Below are 15,048 nucleotides of genomic sequence, written 5' to 3' on the forward strand. Positions count from 1 at the left end.
CTGGAGGAGCAGGCCCTGCGCCCTGCAGCAGCCCTGTGCTCCTGCCTGCCCTCACCTACCGCCAGGCCTTATTTTTCTTCTTTCCACACCAGAAAATCTATCTCAGGCCATGGCTATTTTAGCAGTTGGTTTCACAACCCAGAGCCTCAGCGTGGCTACCCAGCGGTGTGCCCTGTGTTGTGCACCCCGGCTGCCGTCAGACCACTACACTCTCCTCCCTTCTGGTGCTTTTTAAAATTTTTACTTTGTTTATTTTCTTGATGACTGCAAGAGTGAGAAACAAGGGCCATGAGGCCAGAAGCACCCCGTGCTGCCACCATGTCTATCCCCACAGCGGTGCCACTCACAGCGTCTCCTTTTCAGCCCTGAGCGTGCAGGGCTGGACCTGACTGCAGCCTCCTTCGGGAGACACAAGCAGAACAAGCCCTCAGAGGCTTTTCCTCTCATTGCTCTCCAGCTGCTTCCTCCTGGTGTGTCCTTCCAGGGGCTTAGTGCTCGCTGGGAGAGCCTCTGCTCCAGGACGTTGTGCAGGCAGACAGTCAGGAAGAGCTGCAAGAGCTTTGGGCTCCAGCTCCAGAACAGGGGACACTGGAGGGGAAACCAGGACCTCCTGACATGCACGTCTTCCCCTCTGCTTGTGCCAGGCTGGACCACAAGCTGGGGAGATGTTGCAAAGCATGTGCGTACCCCAGGGCTGTGAGAGCCATCCTCTCTCCCTGAGCCTGACAGTGCACATAGATCCATCCTCTTCTACCTGCCCTGCAGGGCTTCTGCCCCCAATGGTTGGGGTTTTTTTTGCATTAGCTCATTTTTCCCTTGCAATCGCTCATTTTTCCCATGCTCATTTTTTCCTTGCAGAATAAGCTAGGGCTTGGTTAGGCTTCAGGGCCTGCTTGTGTATCTTGCTGCTTGTCAGGGGGAAGAAAGGCCAGAGCTGCAGAGGGCAGGATGAATTGCCAAAGCTTCGGGCTGGAAAGCTGTCATCAGACAATGGGAGAAAACATGAGGACCAAAGGAAGGTTTATTTTGGAGTCATGCCTTGGAGGGGACTAGGGGAATGGGAAGAAGCAACAGGCCATGCAAGGACAGTGATAGCCCTGTGGAGGGGCAGGACCCATGCGGACCACAGAGAAGATGCAAACAGGGTTTGGCTGCCAAGAGACATGGCTGCAGCATCACAAGGTGTCTTTTCCCACCGGGGAGTCAGACAGCAGCAAGCAAAGGGAATGCAGTGACAGCGAGTGCTGCCAGTCATGTGCCCTGCCCTCCTCATGCTGTGCATGGTGCAGGGATCCTCTGTCCCCAGCTCTGCTGCCGGACGTCCCCTTCCCAGGTCCCCCGAGGTGGCAGGAGACCATGTTGCACTTGCCAGTTGCTGCTGCCGTCACTGATCGGGGCACTTTGAAGCTGTCACCATAGGTGCTCTCAAGGCACCGTGATGCCATTTTCAGGTGTTGTTAATGAGCGCTCACTCCCATGGATTCACTTAACAACGCAGCACAGTGCCCGCTGACAGGAGCTGAGGACCTGCCATGGCTGGAGCAGGGTTTATTAAGCAGTGAGAAGGGCCTGCTGGGAAATCTCCAGGATGGGGAATTTTCCAGGTGAAATAGAGGGCAAAATCCCCATTTTTCCACTCTATGGCTCCTTTGCTGGGGGATCTTCTGCTATTCCCCGCTGAGATCTCTGTAGCCTTCAACAGCTCCATAGGATATGGGGCTGATTTCAGTCCTGTGCTGAAGGACATTTAAGACTGATGAAACATTCGGTTGCTCAGAGAGCATCACGGCACCGGGCAGCCCTGCGACTGCCTCTCGGTGTGCATGTGGTGGTGGTGGCTGCAGGGCTTCCCACTCCTGGTGGTCAGTGCTGGGAGCCGGGACATGCCACCTCCAGGGACCCCCAGGGACACTGAGGTTTTGCTAGCCCGTTCCTCTTCTTCCTTGGCCCCTGCAAGTTTTGCTAGGCAGGAGTGTCTCTGCAGTGCATACCTAAAGCACATGATGGCACTGCAGGAGCGTGAAACCGCCTCAGCCTCCTCTGCAACTCAACTGGATTATTAACCCCTCCGTGGAGGTGAAGCTGAAGCTGCTGCAGGTGCGGTGGCTTTCCAGGGACAAGGTGTGGAGGGAGGTTTTGGGGATGGTGATGCCCAGTGCTCTGCTGTCCCCAACTCGGGCAAAGCCTTGAGTCCAAGCTGCTGGCTGCCACCGCGGGATCGCCCCAGCTCCTCGGGACCAGAGGAGACACAAGCACATATAGTGCTGCAACATGGGCCTGAGCATGTGTTCATGAGCTGGCATCTTCCAAAACGCACAACAGATGCTTTTTGCAGTGGTTCCTCACAGCTGTACATGGCGGGGTCCCTGGTCTTGGCATACCTGAGATTATTCCCTTCTCTGCATAGGCCCAAACAATCCTTCCCCAAAGAGACCAGCTGTGCTTAGCCAGGCAGCAAGACAGGTGGGTATAGGGCTAATTTGGGCAGTAGTGCCTGTAAGCCAATGTGACCCAAATGCATCTGCCTGGGTGCACTGGGGAAAGCTGCCCGTGCCCTGGGCTTGCTCAGACCCTGTTGCTGCCACATCGTCTGGCTTCACCTCCCGAGCTCACACAGGCAGAGGGATGGTCTTCAAATACACACCGGTTGGAATCAAATCCTGGTGCAGGTTTTGCATGATAATATCCTGTTGGCTGGCATCTGGGTTTTGGAAGAGAGCGAGCAGATTTGTTAGTTTGCTGGTTCCTGAAGTTACCGATCCTCTAGCCAAAAACCAGGGAGAGCCATAGAGACGAACAGAAAGGCTGCAACAGCATTTCCATATAGCACACGCTTTTTCCTGAAATAATCCCTGCAGGAGAGAAACTCTGTAAAAATATCTGGATGTGACAATCCTGGCATTTATCTGTTCTTATCTACAAAGAATTGAAGAGGCATAAACTCAGCAAGTTCTGCCCAAATTACTGCCAGATCCTGTAGGTATCAAAAACAGTATGATCCCCTTCATAGAGGTTGTCTTGAATTATCTGGTGGACACAAGGTGGATGGCTCTGTTTTCCCTCCTCCTGTTGTCCCCGTAGGAAAAAGTTCTCTCTAGGACTTTTCCATAACCAACAAGACATATATCCAGGAGAGAAAGCACAGAATCAGGAGAGGAGGGAAGAAAAACCTCTTCCAAGAGAGAAGGAGAGAATGGGGTCTGGTTCCTGCAGCTCTCGTCCGTCTCTATGGAGCACTCTTTGCTTGATATCTCCCTGTTGTAAAGGCAGCTGATTGATTTTCTTTCTGTTTCTTCTTTTGCACTTGTTTATTTTAATAAAGATAGATTTTTTTTTTTTGAAACCTAAAGCAAAATGTTCCAGTGTCTCCACCCACCCTCCTGGCACTTAACCGCTTGATGGTTATTTCAGTGGTTATAATTTGATTTTTGCCTCTCCTGCTGGGCTGATGTGAGAGAAACAATATTTAGAGAAGTTGATGATTTTTTTTTTTTTTTTTTTCTGGAGCAGGGGAGGCAGAGGCTGGGATTGGTGTGGGAAGAGGGAGAGAAAATCATCAAGAATGCATTTTCATTTTCTAGGCCATTTTTTTTTTCAAGTTTGCAATCTCTGATGGACAAAAAACACAGTATAGCTCAACTAATCAATTGCTCTCTGAAGAATGGAGAGTGTGTCATCTCTGTTGTATTTTTCTGTTATTCTTGGTCTGCTGCAGGGACTCATCATAGCTACTCTGTGACAGTGATTTTAGCTTTGTAGCCTGAACTGTGATAATCTGTTTTGCAAGTGGGGAAACTGAGGCATGGAATAGTAAATTGGCCCCTTCCCCTTCAGATCACCTGTGCAGCCAAGAGCAGCGAACAGCACAGGCACTAAGGGCTGATTTCCAAACCCAGAATATAGCACACACAACCTAGACCTCATCTTCAGCAGCACTCAGCTTCCAATTAAACTTAGACAAAATGAGATTTTCACTAGCACTTAGCAGCTAGCCCTTCTTCAGTGAGAATACTGAGCAGATTTTCAAAAGAGTTCAGATACTCCTCAGCTCTTGGAGTTTCTTCGGGAAAAGCTCCTGCATTTTGCTAAAAGGAATGGTTTTTTTCTTTGCCAAAAATCTGACCCTTCATTTCTAGGCACAAACTTGTTCAGCACTTTTTTTTAGTTTTTAAGGAATAGCATCCCTCTTTTCCCTTTTTTCTTTGATTTTTCTGGGTTCTAGGAACAGGGCTAGTGATTGCTGCTGTGCATATCTGAAGATAATAGCTTTGCTAAATATTTTTTCCTCTTTTAAAATATATATCAAGATTGCCTGCTGCATAGTTTACATTTCCTGCTGCGGAGACAAATACTTTAATTAAAATGAAAGAGAGAAAAAACATCACACAGAAAAAGAAAAAGCCTCTGTGGAAAGACTCCTAAAAGGCTTGTGAAAAGTCAAAATGGGCAGATGAAGATCTTTGGCAGCCAGGACACATTTTGCATATATGCACACAGGCTTTGGGGACTATTTTGCTCAATGCAAGGAGGGAGGTGCTGGTGAAAGCCTCAGCTGCATGAAGAAACCCAGTTGCATTTCTGTCAAGCAACAAGAGACCTTTTCTCAGACTGCTTGTCCTCCACCTCCTACAGCTCCTGCTCCAGTCTGGGTGCAGGACAGATGGAATAGCTTCATTTCAGATGATCGTGTCTAGAGAAGAAGGAGGAAATAGGATCTTCTACCTACCTTGATCCTGCCTCTTTCCTTCACTTAAGAGCAAAATGTTAAATCAATCCCTGTGGTTGCTGTATCTGATTATGGGACTCCTTGTACCTGCTCTCCCTCCCCTGGCTTCAGCTTGCCCCCAGGGAAAGCACAGGAGCAGCAAACAGCAAGAAACTCCTAAATGTTCCAGGCTGATATTAACTCCAGGGACAGATGAGAGGGATGGGAACTTGCAAGTACAAAATAACTGCTCAGACCTGAAGATTTTCTCCCTAAGTCTAGTTAGAGACTGAAAACAGAGCAGGAGAAAGGGAGATGCCATTTATAAGTAAGACTTCAGTGTGAGTCTCCAGGGCTTGCCTGCAGGAAAGGTGGTAAGAGAAGTCTTCCCTTGTATTTTTAAGCAGAGGAAGCAGCCTGTGAAGGGCACCTACTCAACCCCCTCTCATGCCCACACTAGGTCTGCAGCCAGAAGAGATGAACTAGCTCCCTCTATACACCTGTCTTAAGATCTTTCTGGGAAACATTCTTAATACCCTTCCCCTAAAGTACATCCATCTACCCCAAAAACCACATTGCCTTCCCAAAGCATACCAGCCTACCAGGGCTTCCCATTTAAGGCCAGCCCTGATGCACTGCAGGTAGTGCCCACAGCTGGGGGATCACTGGAGCTCCTTGGCATGGCCATGGGGAGCAGCAGCTGCCAGCCCTGGGTTTCAGAGGGCAGCGGTGCTCCAGCTGGGTGGTAATGAGCAGAAGGACCTGTTTGAATGAATTAATCACCCTTGTAAAGGTCTTTTTCCAGGCCAGGGTGTAGGGGGAAGAGGGTGGATTCGGAGTATCACAACATGCTTCCCCCTGCTAAGCTGGGATTTGTATCTAGCTCATTGAGGATAATTAGATGATCACCATCAGATGGGTAAACTGAGCTCTCACTTTCTGCACCATCCCTCTAAGGCAGGAGCACATTATTACTGTTTTTCACCAGCCTGAACCAGCAATTGTCTCTTTGAGCTGTGACGCTGTACCTATATAATTAAGGCTGTCAGTCAAACTCAGACACCTAAACACTACAAACTCCATGGCTTACAAGGATTGATCACAGGACTTTATTCTTGGCAGTCAAAGCGGTACTTTGCGGGGCTCTCTTTTCCCTTGTTGGAGGAACAAACTGTGGGGTTGTGAGAAGGAAACGTCCCTGGGAAAGCGGGTAGGTGCCTCCAGTGCTGACTGGATATGCTGGCTGTGACCATGGGTCCTGTGCAGCTGGTGGGATGAGCTGCACTGATCCTGATTGATGGTTCTGGTTCAGAGCCTGTGTCTGGGGCTCAGGGTATGGGTGGGACCTGCCTAAGCTGACAGGGAGTTTGAGTGCTTATCTACTGCCTTGACTGGCTGGAGCACCCAGCAAAACAGTGAGAGAAGGGCTTGACCCAACACAGCTGCTCTCCTTTGTCTACGGGGGTCTTGTGGGTCATCAGACAGAGCAGGGGGGGAGCAGTGCTGTAGGGATGGAGGCATGGCATTGGAAAATCTAGGCTTGCAGGACAGGCACTCAGCTTGCCTGTCTCTGCAAAAGTGCCAGGTGAAAGTTTGTCAGCCCTGTTTTTGACTGGTGTTGTCTCTACTGTTTTGCAGGATGTGCGTTCAGACAGCATGAGTGCCAGATCTGGAGCAGGGAGACGACTCTTTACCTTCTTTCAGTGGAAAAAGCTGGTGATCCTGCTCTGTGTAGGTAAGAAAACCTCAATGCATGCTGAGCCCTGCTCTCTCCCAGCCACCATTCACTGCTGTGTCCCCCTGCCCTAGGGTCTTGCTGAGCTGGGGCTGTACAGGAAGAGGGCACCCTCCTGGCCACTGACGTCTTCACTTGGAGAGACCCCAAAACGGGAAGTGGCAGAAGAGAGGAGGCAGGAGATACGTTTCAGTAAATCAAACACACACAGCCCTGCTGTGTGTCCCCACAGACTGAGATGGGGAGGACTTACATGGCATCAGCAATGGGAGCACAGGCCCTAGGCACCGTGTCCTTTCTTAGCTGCATGTTGATTGCTCCAGCAGTTGTGTTTCCCAAATGCTGAGCCCCCTTCTGCAAATGGCCCCACCATATGCAGCTCTTCTGTGCACAGGCTTTGCACTCTCATTTGTCACTAGCAAAGCTGGGCTTCTCCAGAGAGGCTTTAACTGTGCCTGTTTTGTGTGTATTTTTAGAAAATCAAGTTATCTTGGATGTCTTTGGGGGTGTGGAGAGTAGAAAAGTATCTAAAAGGTGACTTGTTTCCCAAAGTGTAAAAATCTTTTTGTTGTTTTGCATGATTGTAAAGTGAATTTTCCCCTATGCCCACCCAATATGCTGCCTCTGCAGCAAGGGCAAATGAGGAATAACTTCTCTCAAAGGTGTTAATATTTGCAAACATCCGTGCAAGACCTGCATCCCTTGTGATATGTGTGCACGAGGCTGTGGGAGGCTAGAGCAGGGTTAATGTGCTTCTGTGATACACAGATTAATGTCCTCTGTGTGTGTGTGAGGTCTAGCAGTCACCCTCTGATAAATGCTGCTGCGATCTTTGCAGGATTAGGGCCCAGAGGTGGGTGTTTACCTGTCTCATGTATGCATAGCAGCCCAGAAGTAATCAACTGATGAAAGCCTCTGTGGTGTGTGTAGGAGGTTCAGGAGAGACCCAGGAAACAGTGCCTGTACGAGCATATGTAACTGCTTGTGATCTCCCTCCAAGAGTAAAAGAAACCCAATTCTAATTTCATACCATCATTGAAAGGCTGGTTAGTTGTCACAGAAAGTTGCTGCTGCTTAATGACCAAGATGCGAACAGTGTCATTTTATTTAGATGGGTGCAAATGATGGAGGACTTTTTCCCTTCTGCATCTGCAGTCCCAAATTCACCTGTGCAGAGCAGGGCACTCGGTGTGAGCTGAGCCCATGCTTTAAATCAGCACAGCACCTTGATCAAGGTGAAGAGCTGCTCAGACAAGCTATCGTCCGTGTTACGGAACTGCTTTTGGGTAATCTTTTCTCTGGCATGAACCTCTTGATTTCAGCCTGGGAGGATTTCTCCTGCATGTACATTTCTTCTTATTGTCGTGAGCCTCTGCTGATCTCAGCAAGGGCTTTTGTCCTCTGGGCTTTGTACCCAAGAACCACAGTGTGGGTTGCAGCTGTATCCTACTGCCTGTTTGTGGGATAACGGATCACTTTGTGCAACAGGGCCTGTTTGATGGCCCTCACGGTTCCCTGTGACATCCCGAGGAGCAGTCAGCTGACAGCTTTGGAGAGGAAGGAGCGAGGGAGCCCACGCCGTCTATGTGGGACTCCACAGCTCACCCCAGCAGCGGGCACGGCCAGGAGGGCTGCGGGTGACAGGGAAAGGGAGCCAGGCTTTGGGGCCAGGCCAGCCTCATGGGGACCATGTCGAGGGGCTGAGGGCTTGACCGGCTCAGGGAGTGCCATGGTCAATCCTCCCCTCTGTGCACTGCCATCGTGTCATTTTACAGATTGATGTGAGTGATTGCTGGAGCGCTGTGAGGCTTGAGCTTGCGATCAAGTGTCCTTATCTGCTGGGAAAAGGATGCTGCATTTCCTAGGGTTCATCACAAGAAGGCCCCGTTTAATTTTGTCTAGCAAGGGGCTAACTCAAATACAGCCACTTGGAGGCTCCAAACTCTGAAACAGGGTCTGCTCGTCTGCAGGTCTGATGGCTGCAGGGGCTCGGGAGGTGCTGGCGGCGGGGAGAGGTCCTGTGGGCTGCGCAGTGGGGTGGTCCCAGCTGTGGTGCTGCGGCCGGGGGGTGCTGCCCCTGTGTCAACCTCTCCATTGCCTCTGCAGGTCCGTGCGTGCAGAGCCTGTACTACTCTGTGATGAACTCACATGAAAGTCACATTGAGTAAGTTACCTTTTCTCCTTCCCTTTTCTCACCTCAGTGCTACATTGTCTTAGAGGTGGGGCACAATTCTTTATTGTGGAAAGAAGAGACAACCATGCTCCCAGGATAAAACCTGGGTGAGAAACAGCTCACCCAGTAATGTGAATCTGGGGACTTGGAGGACTGTTGTTCTGTCTGGCAGTGACTTGAAGGCAGGGCAGACAGAAAAGTAGCAGGATGAAGCACCATCGGTGAGCCTGGAGATGTCTTAGCTAGACTCCAGCAGAGATTCCCCAGTGCTGACAGTCACTTCCAGAGTGCCTTGTGGACATCCCACAGTGCTGTTCCTTGCCTGTCTCTATCCGGAGGAACGAATGAGGCTTACCTGAGGCCAATGATTTTCTAAAACTCAAGCTGTTCAAGGTCCTGAACAGCTTGACATAACTTTTGCATTAGCTCTCCATCTGTTTCCACCTAAATTCCTCTGTGTAAAGGAGCCTTTTACGTGCTCGAGACTGGGGGTGGGGGGGTGGGGACTGGCTGTTCAGGGGACCAAAGTGGTCAGGAGCTGGGAGACAGGACAACATGGACACAAGCTCAAAACCCTACGTTTGTAGACCTCTTTAAGAGACCTCCTGGACTATCACTAATTCTCAGGCCACACTCTGAAAGCCTTAGGAAAGACTTATAGGAAACGAACCTTGTTTCTTCCACAGGAAGCATCTTGGCGCTTGCCAGAGACGGTTTGTGTGGAGAAAGCCTTTTCTTGGAAGGTTTGTTAGCCATGTCTCATTTGTTTGGGGAATTTTTTTTGAGAGATGATTCAGTGTCTCAGTGGCTGCTGATGGGTGGAGACTGGCAGCCTAGGGTACATGTGCAGATATGCAGGAAGGGAAATAGAGCTAAGTTCAGCTAACTGTTGCACAGTGGCATCTTGACACCATCACAAGTCAGTCAATAGGCCAGCAGAATGATGCGATACAGATGCGTGCGTAAAATGTCCTCTGAAGGACAATCAGAGAGGAAAAGATGTGCTGTTGAACTGATCAGTGTGCAGCGAGGCTTTGTCATGGGTGTCATGAGCTTTGTTATTAAATGAATGAATAAATGAAATTGGAAACGTAACTGGGATTCTGCCCCTGTCTCCTCTAGTGGATAAACAATTAAAGGATGAATAAGCATTCTGCAAACATGTACAGAAAGAGGAGTGATGCAAAAGGGAGAGGAAGTGGGGGCCAGAACTGAAGAGAAATGAGATTTTGCTGCTCAGATGTTGAGTTAAAAACAGCAGCAAGGACTGTATTTAAAAGATGTGGGTCATTTCTGGGAAGTATCTCAGGGTAGCTCAGTAGCTTTCCAAAGCACTTCATTATGCAGCCTGCTTCAGCTGCCCTAGTCCCTGTGTCTGACACTGCTGTGACTGCTCCACTCACCCCTAAACTGCTGCCTCTCTGAATCTCTCTTGGTAGGTTTGAATCTCACTGGAAGCCTTTCCTGACCAGCAAATCTTTACACTCACTCATGGACAGACTTTTTAGAAGAGCGCTTGAAAAAGTTCTGTGGTTCCATAAACTGCCTTTCGGGCTGCAGAACTCAGGTATTGCAGTGCTCTTCCCTCAGTGTTGTCGTGTCTTGGATGGACACTGTGCAGCTGGAGAACCTTATGGGGCAGCCTTGAATGCTGCAGAGGAGATGGAAATACAGCTGGGCACCAGAGTGCACCAGGGGTAATCTGGGCTGACTGGATGGCATGCCTTTGAGAGGAGGTCATAGACCATGATGGTGGTGATGGAGCAAGAGGGCAGTACTTTAACTCCAGGCTCCAGCTGTGCCAGGAGGGATGGAATGGGGAAGGCTGACAGCAATGGTCTTGTGGATGGAGCAGGAACCATTATGGAAGTCACCAAATGCCAATGGAGAGAAGATACTGAGTGGGTCAGTGCCTTTTGCCTTTTTCAGTGTGAGGTACTACAGACCAGCTTCAGTTGCTGGTAGTGCTGGTCATAAAGTGCATGCCTTTTATGTGGAAAAATGCCTCAGTTTGGACAGATGGATGTGACAAGAGTGGTGTTTGAGCAGGCTCTCCCACGTAAAATGTCCTGGCATATTATGAAAGTATGAAAACTATCTCTTTAGAGCAGAAGAAAAAGGAGAGTTAGCCCATTGTCAGTGGTGGGGTCACGTTTCTTCCCTGAAGATGACTCTAACTTTTTGTCTTCCAGTTCTCTCTGCTTTTACCACATTGCAGCTTCTTCCTCAGCAAGAGTTGCCTGGATCCTTTGCTGGTATGAGGCTGGGCTGGAGATGGGTGTTGGGTGAGGGAAGTGACAGTTGGGTTGGGAGCCCTGGTTTCTGCAGCAACTCAAAGTTCTCTCTCTTAGTGCTCAACTTCACAGCCCTCTCTGCCTCTCACTCCTGTCGCTGTTCATCTCCTCTCTCAGTAGGTTTCTGTTTCTCTCCTTATTAAAGTCCTTTCAAGCAACTCTTGTACTGATAAACTTAAGCTGCTAGATCGTAGCTCCCTCCGTTTAACTGCTGTCATACCCTGATGTCTGTTCTCAGTATTGCTCCGTCCCATCTATTTTCTCTTCTCTAACTCCATCCCAAATGTGACAGTCCAGGGCTTAGAAAGTTGGGTGCCTCCCTCAGTTCTGCCTACCCACATTCATGGAGAGCAGAAAGTGAAGTAGACTATGGCAGCTGTTGGCAAACACTTTCATTTGGGCCTTTCTTCTTTCCCCTCATTCATTTAGAAGAATCATTCTGTGGCCTCTCTGCTGCATGCTTCATGCCTTAAGCAAAGGTTCACCTTCCTGGTTACTGGTCTGCTGGGTATCCACACAACATTCTCTCAATTTCTTTAGCATCTTGTGTCCTCTGGCTAACTAGAGATCTGTCCCAATTTTACTGGTACGTCAATGGCACTGAATTGCCTTGTGGTCGCTAAGATAAGACCCATCTATCTAGGATACAGCTGGAGTCCTACTAGTCAGGGCTTCCCTCCTCTGATGCCACCTCAGGAGTTACACGGGAACATCAAAAAGGGCCTCAGGGGATCCTGGTGTAACCTGGTGGAGATACTTGTCAGAGAAGGGCTTCATCTCTTGCAATCTATTCTTTTGCCAGTATATGGTGCCAAAGGTGCATTGTGGTCAGCAATGGTTACTCCATCCATGGCCAACACTTTGGGAAAATGATTGACTCTCACCACTTTATCATAAGGTACTGAATCCTTACTAAAGCCTTACCAGTTAAATGGGGACTGAGGAGTGATAATGTGAATGTGACTTTATCACCTGGCAAACATAACTTCTAGGATGCATCAGCTCAGGTAATCAAAAATAACTTCCTTGCAGTTCATGGCCAAGCACAGGCACTGCAGGAGCCAGAATTTGTACCACTCATACAGAGATGCTGTCCTCGGGAGCTAGACAGCCATCTCCAGCTCAGTGGAGTGGCAGGCAGTCCCAGTGCTACAGGACTACATGCATTTTTACTCTGACTTGAGGAAGTAATTTAATTTCTCTGTGCTTCGCTTTCTTGTCTGAAAAATAGTGGTTGTCTGCCTTTTTATTACAAGGGAGGAACTATTAGTGTGCCTGTGTGAGGTGCCCCATATGGTGGAACCAGGCTGCCAGCTTGGGCCATACTGTGTGTCAGCGCCCTCAAGTGAGTTCCTGCAGCCAGGCATGTATCTGACAGCACACAGCTGCCTCCATGGCTGGGAACAAGTGATACTGAAACTGGACAAATTCTGGCTTTGGTTCTCAGATTAAATGATGCTGCAGTAAAAGAGCACAAGAAGGATATGGGTGAGAGAACCAGGATCCATCTTTTCTTCCCTGAATCAGCTCTGCCCAACCCTCTGGAAAACAATGGCAATGATACACTGATGGTGTTTGTCCCATTCAAGCCCCTGGGTTTCCTCTGGCTGAGGGAAGTAATACTGAAAACAAGGAATAAGGTGAGATGTCTTTAACAAGGGAAGGTTGAAACCAGGTTATTTGTGGTTCAGTAGCTCTGATAATCGTGTATCTTTCAAATATTTAATGAGCTGCATAATGCACCTGAGACCTTATTTTTCACTAATTAGAAAGACCCCTGTCTCAGCCACATTGGAGATGGGTGTATGGGAATAAGTGGAAAAGACCAGGAGATCCTTTGCTCCTCCAGACTCTCCTGAGTCCCTCTGAGCACCCAGCCAGAGCAGTAGACCACAGCTAACCCAGGGATCTTTATCATGGCACTGTCTGGTGCGCATGGGCGTGTGCCAGGTATCTCTCTGCCTTTCTCCTACAGATGAAGGTGGGGTTTTGGCACCAGCCCCCCCCCCAGGAGTGGAACAGGAATGTCTCCCAGCTATGAATTCTCAACCCGTATGTCACCTATGAAGCGATGTACAAACTACTGCAGCTGGATGTGTAAGTAGGGTGTGATACTGCAACTGGAGAGTAGAGCATCAGTGTCCTGTGTCTTCCCTTATACCTTACTGCTTCAGTGCCATGCAAGGGGAAGGAAAACTTTTTCATTAGATCAGCTAGTCCCTACCCCTAGTAAATGCAGTCTTTTCCTATAGCATGGTGCTTCAGGTTGAGAGCCCTGCTCCTACCCAGAAAAGGAAGACTTTTCCCCAGTGCACTGCAGTGTTATTCTCATTCCAGTCTGCCCCATCACCTCTTGCCATTTTGCATTCAAATCCCTTTTTAGAGTTACATTTCTGTCTCTAGTTCTAGACCTCAGAAAACCTGGTTCTCTAGTGACAAGCAGCTGTCCATATAAACCATTTCACACATGTTCCTGTGCTTTCCCTGTCTGAAGACCATTACTAATAATTAGCTCGTGTAAAATGGGAGGAATTTTGGTTGGCATTCCTTAAAACACTCTGTTCTCACAGATCTCTGGCCTGAGGCTGGCTGTTATGCCCACTGCTTCTGGAGCACAGTTTTCCCCTTCACTGCACGATGGAGGATTATTTCATTAATGAATCTAATGATACTTTATCTTTGGTCCTGACGATCTTTGTGATGGTGTTGTCCAATCTTTAATTAACTTTAAGCCTGCCAGGCACTACTAGGATGTTTATAATCTGCAACAAATGCAGAAGAAGCTTGAAGGCCTGGTATGGTAAAATAACCTTGTCCAAGGTCATGCACTGACTCTTGGCTGGTGTTGAGATTAAATGCCAAGCCTCCTGACTGCTGAAGCAATGCTGTAAAAAAAAGTACGTTTCCCTGCTAAAATGTTTGGAAAGTGCAAAGTGGGACAATCCAGGTGAGGAGTGCAAAGTGCCTGGGCGGCTTGGGGGACCAGAGTGTGGTGGCTGTGCTGCTCAGTCACAAGGCTTTTAAGGCAGCGTTTGAGTTGTACTTGGTCATGTTAGCTTTACGTGAGCAGAAGGCAGTTTTGTAGCACACAGACCAGGGACAGGAATTTAATGCGTGGATTAAAAGTGAGGTATCACATGAGGGCTGCCAGCAGGGAATACACACAGAGGCACATGGAAAAGAAAGAGATGCAGAGACCTTGTATAGACTCTGTCATGGATGTTAAAAAGTGTGCTGATTTCTTTCATTCAAAGCTTTTTGATTTCCATGGAGCTCTATGTTTTATCAACCCAGAGGTTGTATGTTCATGAGCCCTGATCTTCTGCAGCCCCTTTTCATGAGATGTTCCCGTTTGAGTTTTGAGAGTGCTGTCTGTGCACCTGTTCTATTTTATTTATGTATTTTTTTGCTATATTGAGTGTGGAAGAAGCTACTGGTCCCAGCTGCAAAGTTGTTGCTGGTGTCAGTATTGTAAACGTATGAGTTTGAAATCCTAAACAGATGTTCTCTCCTTTCCCTTCCTAGAGATATGGCACCATGGGAATCAGTGCTTTGAACTTAGCCCTCCATATGTGCCAAGAGGTCAATATTGCAGGCTTTGGTTACCCTGGCAACCGTGACAATTCTATGCCAATATATTATTACAATATGGGTCACTCACGGAAAAAAGAGGTAGAAAATACCTCCCCTTCAAACTAAGGTGTTCTCTATAGGGGAACCTACTGGTCAAAGCTGGGAGTCAAGCAGCTGAGAGCTCTGGTAGCTATTGCTGGTGTTACCCATGGAAGTTCCTGCTGGGACATGCCAGGGGAACATGTTGGGATATGCTTTGTTCTCAGAGAGCAGCTTGGGCACAGACGCTGGCACCTTCAGGGCGCCTTTCATCTGTCCTAGTTTGGTGATGAGGGCCCTGTGCAGTGGAAGTCCTGCAAGTGGCTGCAGGCAAAGTTGGGTTGGGCAGGATCCGGTGCATTTTGGTCAGGGTGAGGGGCACTGTAAGGAATAATCTATAACTTTGCCTCTCTTGTCCCTGCAGCTCTTTTGGCACAATATCACCGCTGAGAGGAACTGGCTGAAAATGATCAAGTGGGGGGTGATTGGTGACATAGCCAGCCCTTCCTTCCAGGCCCAGAACTGCTGA

General features: G+C 48.7%; 1 pseudogene; it reads left to right on the forward strand.

Annotated features, from left to right (window-relative positions):
• The first annotated feature begins 1,476 nt into the window (after positions 1 to 1,476).
• LOC141952991 (CMP-N-acetylneuraminate-beta-galactosamide-alpha-2,3-sialyltransferase 4-like) lies at positions 1,477 to 15,048 on the forward strand (annotated as a pseudogene).

This window comes from Strix uralensis, chromosome 21, assembly GCF_047716275.1.
Source record: "Strix uralensis isolate ZFMK-TIS-50842 chromosome 21, bStrUra1, whole genome shotgun sequence".
Classification (NCBI taxonomy): Eukaryota; Metazoa; Chordata; class Aves; order Strigiformes; family Strigidae; genus Strix; species Strix uralensis.